A 9,850-nucleotide genomic window follows, 5' to 3' on the forward strand; every position below is an offset into this window, starting at 1 on the left:
CAGAGGTTGGCAAGCAGGAGAGTAGTTGCCACAGGTGCCCAGGCACTTTGGGGCCCTATTACATCCCCGAGTCTTGCTTAGGGAGGAGAGTGTCCTGATCAGGAAGTATACAAAGCACACTATGATGGTGTGAGCACTTTTGTACACAGGAACTCAATAAAAGCTTTGTGTATGTGTATATGTTCATGTGTGCACTGGTGTGAGTACATATATGCGTGTGGTCAGTGTTGAGGGTCTCCACCTCATTGATTTATTTATATTGATGTGTTTGTATGTATATGTGCCATATGTGTGCTGGTGCCCTTAGGAGGTCAGAAGAGGGTATCTGATCCCCTGGGTGTGCCTTCCAGGATGTTGTGTGTGCCCATGGGTGCTGGGAGCCAAGCTCGGGTCTTCTGCAAGAGCAAGACGTGCTCTTGCCCCTGAGCCGTTTCTCCAGCAAACCCAAGACTGGAAGCACAAGTGTGTACCACCAACCCACTTTTTTGTTGTGAGTTTATTTTTCTGTGGATCTAGATTATCAAATTCAGGTCCTCATACTGTCTAGCAAGCATCTTGCTGACTCAGCCTTCACCCCAGCTCAGTAAAGTTTTCTCAGAGTGTCTAACCCATGTCTAATAGTCCTGAGTGTCACAGGCTGGGGTTCCCAGACACCTCACATGCAGTGTGTCCTTCCGGTTTTTCATGAGGCTTCTGATATATTCTGTGCAGGTGAGAAAGTTGAAGGTAAGGGATGTTTTATAGGATCATCTATCTTGCCATATTTGACACCTGGAAATCACTGACAAATGCTCTTTATCACCTTGAAGCCGGGGCTAAGCCATTAGTTCTGGTGATATTTTATTTGTGATCTAACAAAGCTTGCCTGAAGATCAGAGTGCAGAGCTAAGCCACTAATTAGCCATAGTGGCCAGGCAGTGGTGTCATACACCTTTAATTCCAGAGGCAGATGTATCTCTGTGAGTTCAAGACCAGCCTGGGCTACACAAGACTGATCCAGTCTAAAGAGAAACAGAGCCAGGCAGTGATGGCACACACCTTTGATCCCAGCACTAGGGAGGTGGAGACAGGAAGGGATATGGCTGGGCAGAGAGAGGAATATAAAGCTGGGGGAGACAGGAGCTCATGCTCTTTCAGTCTGAGGATTCCTTAGAGGTAAGAAGTCTTTCTAGTGGCTGGCTGCTCTGCTTCTCTGATCTTCCAGCATTTACCCTGATATCTGGCTCTGGGTTTTTGTTATTGAGACCAATTAGGATTTGTGCTACAGTTAGTAGCATCAGTGAAAACAGATCTGTCCATCCAGCAACAGGTAGAGTACGGGGTACTGCAAAACAAACCTCCAAATCCAATCTGTGTTGTCAGAGAGGAGAGTCCCTGCACTGTGCCAGGGCGACTCGACAACCTAACTGCTCTGCTGACACTGAGTATGAGTATCTTGTTCACAACAAGCATGACTCTGGGCCCAAGCCAAAGACCCCTGCAGAGAACACTTGTGGAATTCAAGCCCTTTGTCATTTACAGAAGCCTGGGAGGGGCTGTGGTAGCTGATGAACTGTTAATTGCTAAACACTATAATTAAGTGGGGAGGCCTCCCTTTAAACCTCCAGGATTGTAGTTGACCATGGAAGTGTGAAAGAGACCATGATTAATGAACTTGCTAACCATGTGTCCTGATAATGGCATCCTTTTATGTCTTGAGTGGGAATGCATGCAATGATTACAAACTGGTAGAATGGGAGTCCGTGGAAACGTTCCTCTCTGGGTCTCATGTCTGCCCCGGAGTCTGCCTGATGGTGGAGGAGAAGAGGACATTCAGGCTCCAGTGGTGCTTAGCAGGGCGTCTGGTTCCTGTTGCTTCTGCCCACACTGGCCTTCTGAGGTGGTAGGGTCCGCTGTCATTCTGCCAGTCTGTTTCTGCCCCTTCTGGTATGTCAACCTGTGTCCATGGTTCTCTTCTAGGCCACAGACTCCTCTCATCACTTCCTTCATCACCTTATCAGAGGGGGTGAAAGGCACTTGGTGCATTGGTTCACCCATCCCCTTTCTCTGGGCCTCTGCAGCTTGCCCTCTCAACAACAGTTCTGGTCAATGGGAGATGCCAACTGTCTGTGGGAGGAAGGCGAGTTCAAAGTCCTCCCTAGGGTTGCCCATGCCTAACAACTGATTAGGTAGTGTATAAAAGTATATAAAAGTTGCTCCCTTGCCTTACAGTGAGCAACCTTGAAAGGCCTAGATGCTCCAGTAGGGACCACATCATCACTTGGCTCTTTCTTCTTTCTTGCTTTCTTCACTCTATCTTTTAAAACCTTTTTCACTCTTATATTTTTGTAGGTGGTAGGGAGGTGCTTACAGAGCACACCCTGGAAACATGACCTCCACAGCATGCTCCATCTCAACCCTGGCTTCTAGGGATCTGCCCTAAGTCAGTGTTCAATTCCACGAGACTGGCATGCCAGGATACGTCTGAGGTTGTGAGTCTCACTGCAAGGATGCATAGAGCCCTCCTCAGCTGTCTCCTCCATCCCTCTCCCTCCCCAGATGTGAGTGTGTGTGTGTGTGTGTGTGTGTGTGTGTGAGTGTGTGTGTGTGTGAGTGTGTGAGTGTGTGAGTGTGTGTGTGTGTGTGTGTGTGTGTGTGTGTGTGTGTGTGTGTGCATGTGTCTGGGGTGAGAGGGCAAAGCTTGTCTCCTCCATGCCTGTCACCTTCCACCTTCCTTTCGGATACAGATGCCTTCACCTTTTGCTGTGATTGGAGTGTGGAATGTCCCTCACAGGCTCATGTGTTTGGATACTTAATCTCCAGCTGATGATATTATCTTGGAAGGTTGTGGAACAATTAGGAGATAAGGACCCAGTGGGCTGGGTTTGGGAGGAGTGGATCTTTGCAAAGGGGAGACATGTTGAGATTTATAACCTGGCCATTTTCTGTCCCACCTCTGCTTCCTGGTCCAAAGAGATATGGACAAGAGGCTATCCTGTTCTTTCCTCTCATCCTGCCTCTGCCCAAAGTTGCTTGCTTGTCCCCATGCCTTCCCACAGTGAAGGACTATGTCCCCTCAAACCGTAAGTCAAAACAAACCCCTTCTTCCCTTAAATTGATTCTTGTCATATTCTTGGTCACAGAGATGAGAAAGGAAACTACAATAGCCCTCAACTCCCCGTTTTCTATTGCGGCTGGGACGGTGCTCATGGGTAGAGTGCTTGCCCAGTGTGCAAAAAGTGCTGGGTTCAATCTCTAGGACTGAAGAGAAGAAAAAAGGGGGGCAGGGGTTTCTGATGGTTCCAATGCCTTGACCTAAAAGTAAAAAATAAGCTGCCTCAAGTCACTCGAGATGACTCAGCTGGGAGCCCAAACGCTGTGTAGCTTGGGCCCGAGTGTGATGACAGCCTTGCCCTGCTTTCCCGGCATTCTCCCCATGTTATCCTCTTCCAGCTATCACTCACTGTCTCTGTCAAAGCAGACAAGGCTTAGGTGCTGCCCCATCCAGATGCAGCCCTGGCTCAAGGCAGACAGAATGATTCTATATGAGCTTCCAATCTTACGGCAGAGTGGAGCAAGCTCTAAGACCTGCTAGATCTGACTTCACTGACCAGTTGTCTGGGGTGCGGAGTACACAGCCGACTTCTGAGGGACTCAGGTTCAGTGTCAGCAATGCCAAGTTGCTCTTGTCATACACCACCAGGATTTAGCGGCCAGTTAATCTTTTTTCTTCTATCTATTTTATTTTGTGTGTATGAGTGTTTTGCCTGTGTATGTGTATGCACCGTGTGCATGCCTGGTGCTCATGGAGGCCAGAAGAGGGTGTCAGATCTCTTGAAATTGGAGTGAGAGATGGTTGTGAGCCACACTGTGGGTGCTGGGAACTGAACCTCGATCCTCTGGAAGAGCAGCAAGAGCATTGGAGCCATCTCTCCAGCCCCTGGCTGCCAGTTTTTATGGTGTATGCCCTACTCTCTACCATGTAGGTGGGGGACGATACAATTTTCCCCACAAAAGGCTACACACAGTAAATACCGTAGGCTTTGTGAGTCCGTGTCACAGCTCTGCAGCTTTGCAGAGGTAGCACAGACATGAGTGAGTGCAAATGTGAGCCAATACAACTTTATTTATTAAAAACCGACCACCAGCTGGCTTTGTCCCTGTGTCCTGGCATCTGCCCCTATTCTACACATCCGTCTCTTGCGTTAAGCAATGCAGAAGAGTCTCTGAACCCACAGCTTCTCTGTTTGTCAGCAGCATTGCTTGTGAACGGAATCCTTCATTTCAGTGTAGCACAATTCATCCGGTTTTGCTTGGGTTGTGATTTTTGGTTTTTAGATTATGTGATGATCCTCTTCTTCTCCCCCCTTCTTTTCTTTTTTTTTTTCTTTTTTTTGTGATATATATTTTTTATTTTACAATACCATTCAGTTCTACATATCAGCCATGGGTTCCCCTATTCTCCCCCCTCCCACGCCCTCCCCATACCCCCAGCCCACCCTCCATTCCCACCTCCTCCAGGACAAGTCCTCCCCCGAGGACTGTGATCAACTTGGTAGACTCAGTCCAGGGAGGTCCAGTCCCTTCCTCCCAGACTAAGCCAAGTGTCCCTGCATAAGTTCCTGGTTTCAAACAGCCAATTCATGCAATGAGCACAGGACTTGGTCCCACTGCCTAGATGCCTCCCAAACTGATCAAGCCAATCAACTGTCTCACCTATTCAGAGGGCCTGATCCAGCTTCCCCCCTTCTTTTCTATTAGCTCAGATTTCTGTTGGCTCTCATGCTGTGAGGTCTCAGATCTTTCCACATGTGTGATGTGATGTGCAGCTTGCTTCTTTTCCCTGTAGTGAGCTATTTTTCTCACCCCAGCAGCCAGACAAACCTTCCCTCCCAGGTCTGTAGTGAATGGGACCTTTAATTCCAGAAAAAAAAAAAATCTATTGGAAGGCTCACCTCAGCAACCCATGCTGCTGGGGGCTTCCTGTTCACCTGTGCTGGGGGCATCCAGGTCCTCTCACCTCTGTTGACCATCACCTTGCCTCGTACTTCAAGACTCATCTCAACAGCCGCTCCTCACAGACAGCTGGCCTGGACCTCCTTCCTTACTACTTCACACAACTGCAGGTTTTGTTACTCTGCTTCCCTGCTTCTTCTTTGCCCTTCTCTCTCTACAGATTGTGAGCTCCATGGTGAACTGGGAAATGATCATCCAAACTCCATGACTAGTCATCGATCACCTCCTTGGTGCCTGGCACACAGCACTTCCAGGAGGGCTGGGGATGTAGCTCGGTTGGTAGAGAGCTCAGGCAACATGCATGAGGGAGGCCCTGGGTTCCATCTCCAGCGACACATAAACCTGGGTGTTATGTTGCACACCTGTAATCCCAGTGTTAGAGAGGGAGGTGGATGCAGGATTAGAAGTGCAAGGCATCCTTGGCTACGTGAGTTCAAGCTCAACCTGGCATGCATGAGGCAGCTTTAAGGAAAAATCCCAGAAAAGAGCCAGGTGTGTTTGCTGCTGCACCTGCGTTTGCTCGTAGTTGAATCTGAGAGTCCTTGTTAACTCCCTAAAATATCTGATTGAATTTCATGTGGAAGCGAGTGCCACAGATTAAATATATGTTGTGCTAAGAAGTTTCCCGATTTACCACAGCCTTCGTACTGCCAGAAAAGCATTCTGCATGTTAATTACGATGGCTAGGGTTTCTAAGTCTTCTTTTTCTCCTGTTAACTTTCTAATGCATGCAGGGGGAGGGAACAGGGAGCACACAGAAAAGCTGTAAAGATCAGTGTCACTTCAGGGTGGCTTGTGGAGTCCCAGTGAGCCCTGCTGACAGGCGAGGGCCATGTAGGCTGCAGGCTGTCTGAAGGCTGTGAAGGAGCAAGTTGAGAGAGGAAGCTCTGACTTCTGACTTCACTAGGAGCTGTGCCCTTTTGGCTGAGACTTAAGTTTCATCTAGGGAATAGTTAAGCAAGAGGCAGGGGTGAGGAGAGATCAAATCCCAGAATACAAGTGCACAAGATGAGCCGGAATACAGAGGGTGTGGAAAAGCCTGACCTTGCTCCCCATTTGAACGTCAGAGGAGCCAAGTCGGTGTGGCAAGACCATGGGGGTGCCACCAAAGCCGATTTGGCTGCAGATAAGATACCAGCACCCCAACCCTCACACACAATGGGCCCAGACTCAGAGGTACCCACGTGATGTGAATAAGCGCAGTTCTTTAGACTCTGGTTAAAGTCCTGGCTCAAAACTTGCTTTGGCAGGTCACTCCCTGAGAATCCATTTCCTCATCTGTCAAATGAGCCCAGCGTCATCGCTTGGTGTAGAGGTCATGGGTGCCGCTCATATATGGGTGTGTCCCTGGCTGCTATGAGGGAAGACTACGGATGAAACTCTGGGCACCGCCCCTTACCTTTGTTGCCCCTGCTTTTGTCTTGGCTCATAAATGGCATCTTGAAGTGCAGGGAAGATGTTGGTGACACTACTTCCAAACATTTGCACAACTGTAAACTTTGCTTAGGAACACACACACACACACACACACACACACACACACACACACACACACACACACACAGTTCCAGAATCACACTGATGTTTGTCTGGAACTTCCTGACACATTGCTTATGAATTAGGCAGGCTCATGCAGAGTCAGCAAGCAGATGTCTCTCTTCATAACCCTGTAGTCTCTCTTCCCTCCCTCCATGCTCTACCGGGACTGTTGTGCCTTTCCCAGCTGTGACCAGCAGGGGGAGACCTCCTCTTGTGTCCATTTCCACAATACTAACCGGGATCCTTGGCTCCCCACCCTATCAGACCTCGGACAGTGAGCTAAGGTCCATGTTTCTTTCTCCTTTCATTGGTCAAGTCTTAGAGACCTGCAAGAAGCCATCATGGCCAAGAGCAGAGCAAAGGATTCCTTCTAGGCTTGGGAGCAGGGATCCTGGCATCCTTGGCAGTGTGTTGGCCGGTGTCTCTCCTTCCAGGTTACATACATGTGGCAAGACAGGCCACAGAGATGCTTAGACCTGTCCTATCTCCAGTGCATAAAAGGGGCCAAGAGACTCTGTCATGAGACACACCTGCCAAAGAGGAGACATGCCCAGAAGGTACGCCACCTTCCAGAGGTGACACAAAGTCTGGAAATGTTATATTCTCTCCTCAGAGACATAGCAGATGTGGGTGACATGTGCTCCGAGGTAGGTAACATGCTCCACAGAGTCCACAGGCTACACTCACAGAGGCATCATGTTTCACAGAGGTGACATGTCAACTGAGGCTCAGTCCTACCCAGCCTTCAGGCGTCAAGCACCCACCTTCAGTTCACTGAATTAGGTCCAGAACCTTGCAGAAAGGATCCTAACTCCCATGTCCCGCCATCCTTGGGGTCCTCAGAAAAGGGCCTCTTGACCCCTGTCCTTCTGCTCATGGGAGACTATTGCTTTTTCAGATCCAGTAGATAAAGATAAGCTTCAGCGAGAGAAAACATCATTTATGATTTATGAATGATGGACTAATTTAATCCCGGGTTTCTCTTGTGCCTCCTATTTAGTAATTTGTGCCATTTCTTAATGGCTTGAGTTGTTCATCAGACTGTGACAGAGGGGTGCAGTGAGTCATCACACCGGGGACAGGAGGGTGGCCTGTATATCAGGACCAGGAGAGCTGAGCTCCACCTCCCACGCCTTCCCACTGGGGCACCGCCAACTTGGCACAGCTCCTGTTTCTGAATCCAGGTAGAGGAAAAGGAGCGGCTTGGGCGGCTGTTCAGGGAAGCAGGGTGTGTTCTCTGATGCTGTCACTCTGCTGGGCTTGGACTAGTGCTGGGGAATGACAGACGTGATTGGATCTGGCATGCTCACATAGCCTCCCTTGAGCTACACTGAGAGACAAGATGTTGGGTCAGGCTACTTGAGCTCAAATCCTGGATGGTATGCTCTGTCTGTCCTGTGGCTCTGGCTGCCATCACTTCACCACCCAGAGCTGGAAAAGAGCTCCCGGCATGGGGCCTCTTGCCTCGGTCCTCACTGTGTCCGCCCTGTTCTCCTGAACTTGTTGCTTTTTCTTTTACACACAAGAGTGGGGAGGCTTAACGAAGAAAAGCACCTCAGTGAAGACGAAGAGAGAGTGGTCTGTGACTAGACGAGCGGAGAGTGGAGCCCTGGGGAGCTGGAACAAGGACCCGGATGGACCCTCGAGGCCAAGGGTGCTTTGCTATTGTGCTCATCTGCAAGGCTCAATGGTCAGCCAGCAGGGCCTAGCAGGGCCAAGCAGACTACAGCCCAGCCCTCAGGGCACAGGGCTTCAGATTAGCTAGATGGGGCTGGGGGTGAGTAGGTCTCACTCACAGATCCAGTGTTCACGACATGGATGGCACAATTCGCAACAGCTTGTGAGTACTCATCAGAAGTGAAGGTCATTGTGCCCACTTTGTAAGTAGATAAACTTGGGATGAGGATAATTGCCTAAGTGGCCCAGCTGGTGTGGAGTGGAATCTGCCTTCTTCCAGACTCTTCTCTGAACGCTGTCACACTGTCTTTGCCAGCCCCAGTTCTGATGGGTGTGGGTGGACGAGACTGACTGTTCCATGGCTGTCCTCCCCTGACACTTGGTGGTGTGGAGACTGTTATCAAGGCCATCAGCCCATTTGATTCTCACAGCACACTGAGGCAGAGGCAGGTCTGAATGAGGGTTACAGTATGTGGAAGCAGGGGGAGAGAAGAATAAACTTAATTTCTTAATTCCTTTTTCAGTTCTGCAGATGGACCCTATGGCCTTGTATATTCTAGCAAGTGCTCTACTACTGAGCCACACGGTAGGCAGATTTAGAAAGACCTGAGGAAGGTGTGTAGTATGCAAATTGTTTCTTCCTGCAGCATTGAATTCAGCAGCCATTTATATCAACCTTTGTAGAATCCACAAAGCTATCTTAAAAGCCACTTGATCCTCATTTACAAATCTTTTTTTTAAAATTTTTTCAAAACTGTGAAATGGCCTTTAAAGATAATCTGCATTCTAAAAGGAGGACAACATGCCTGTTAGTTAGAAAGGAAGAGGGGCGCCTTTCATCTGTGGTCAGTGCAGGGATCCTGCTTCTAGGATGCTTTTTCTAGGGAGCTAAGTGAGGGAGGGGACCTTTCCTTGATGTTGAGAGACTTGCTTATTTGGACGATCTGGGGGGGGGGGTCCTGAGTGAAGGCAGGATGAGGGGTGTACCGAAGCCCCTTCCAATTCCATGGGAGCTTAATTTAAGACAACTTGAAAGCCTCCTACCTGAGTCATCTCTCCCCTTCAAAGACAAGCCCGAGGACTCTCCCGACAGGCTTTGGAGCATGTGTAACAAAAACCCAATCGATGAACCAATATCTGCCACTGAGACAGACTGTATCTCCAGTTGGGTTGCTGGGGAAGCAGAGCCTGGAAAGGAGGCCTGTCTGGCAGGTGGGGGCTGGGGAGAGATATACCCTAAGTATGGGAGAACTGGACCCACAGCCCTGTTTATAGTCAGACTAGACCACAACCCATCACCAAAGGGGTCCTGCAACTTGATCAAGGCAGCAGTGGCTGGGGACACTGTTCTCTGGTCCAATCAGGCCAGGGGGAGAAGGCTCTGCCAGGAAAACCTGCAAGTCACCCTGCCTCTGCTGCTGGCCTGCAGAGGAGCTGGGACCTCCTCTGGCAGCAAGGAGGTGTGCAGAGGAGGACTGTCTCTTACGGCAGAGGAGGACTGTCTCTTACGGCAGAGGAGGACTGTCCCTTACGGCAGAGGAGGACTGTCTCTTACGGCAGAGGAGGACTGTCTCTTACGGCAGAGGAGGACTGAGGAGGACTGCCTCTTACAGCAGAGGAGGACTGTCTCTTACGGCAG

The sequence above is a fragment of the Peromyscus leucopus genome, chromosome 7 (assembly GCF_004664715.2).
Source record: "Peromyscus leucopus breed LL Stock chromosome 7, UCI_PerLeu_2.1, whole genome shotgun sequence".
Taxonomy (NCBI): Eukaryota; Metazoa; Chordata; class Mammalia; order Rodentia; family Cricetidae; genus Peromyscus; species Peromyscus leucopus.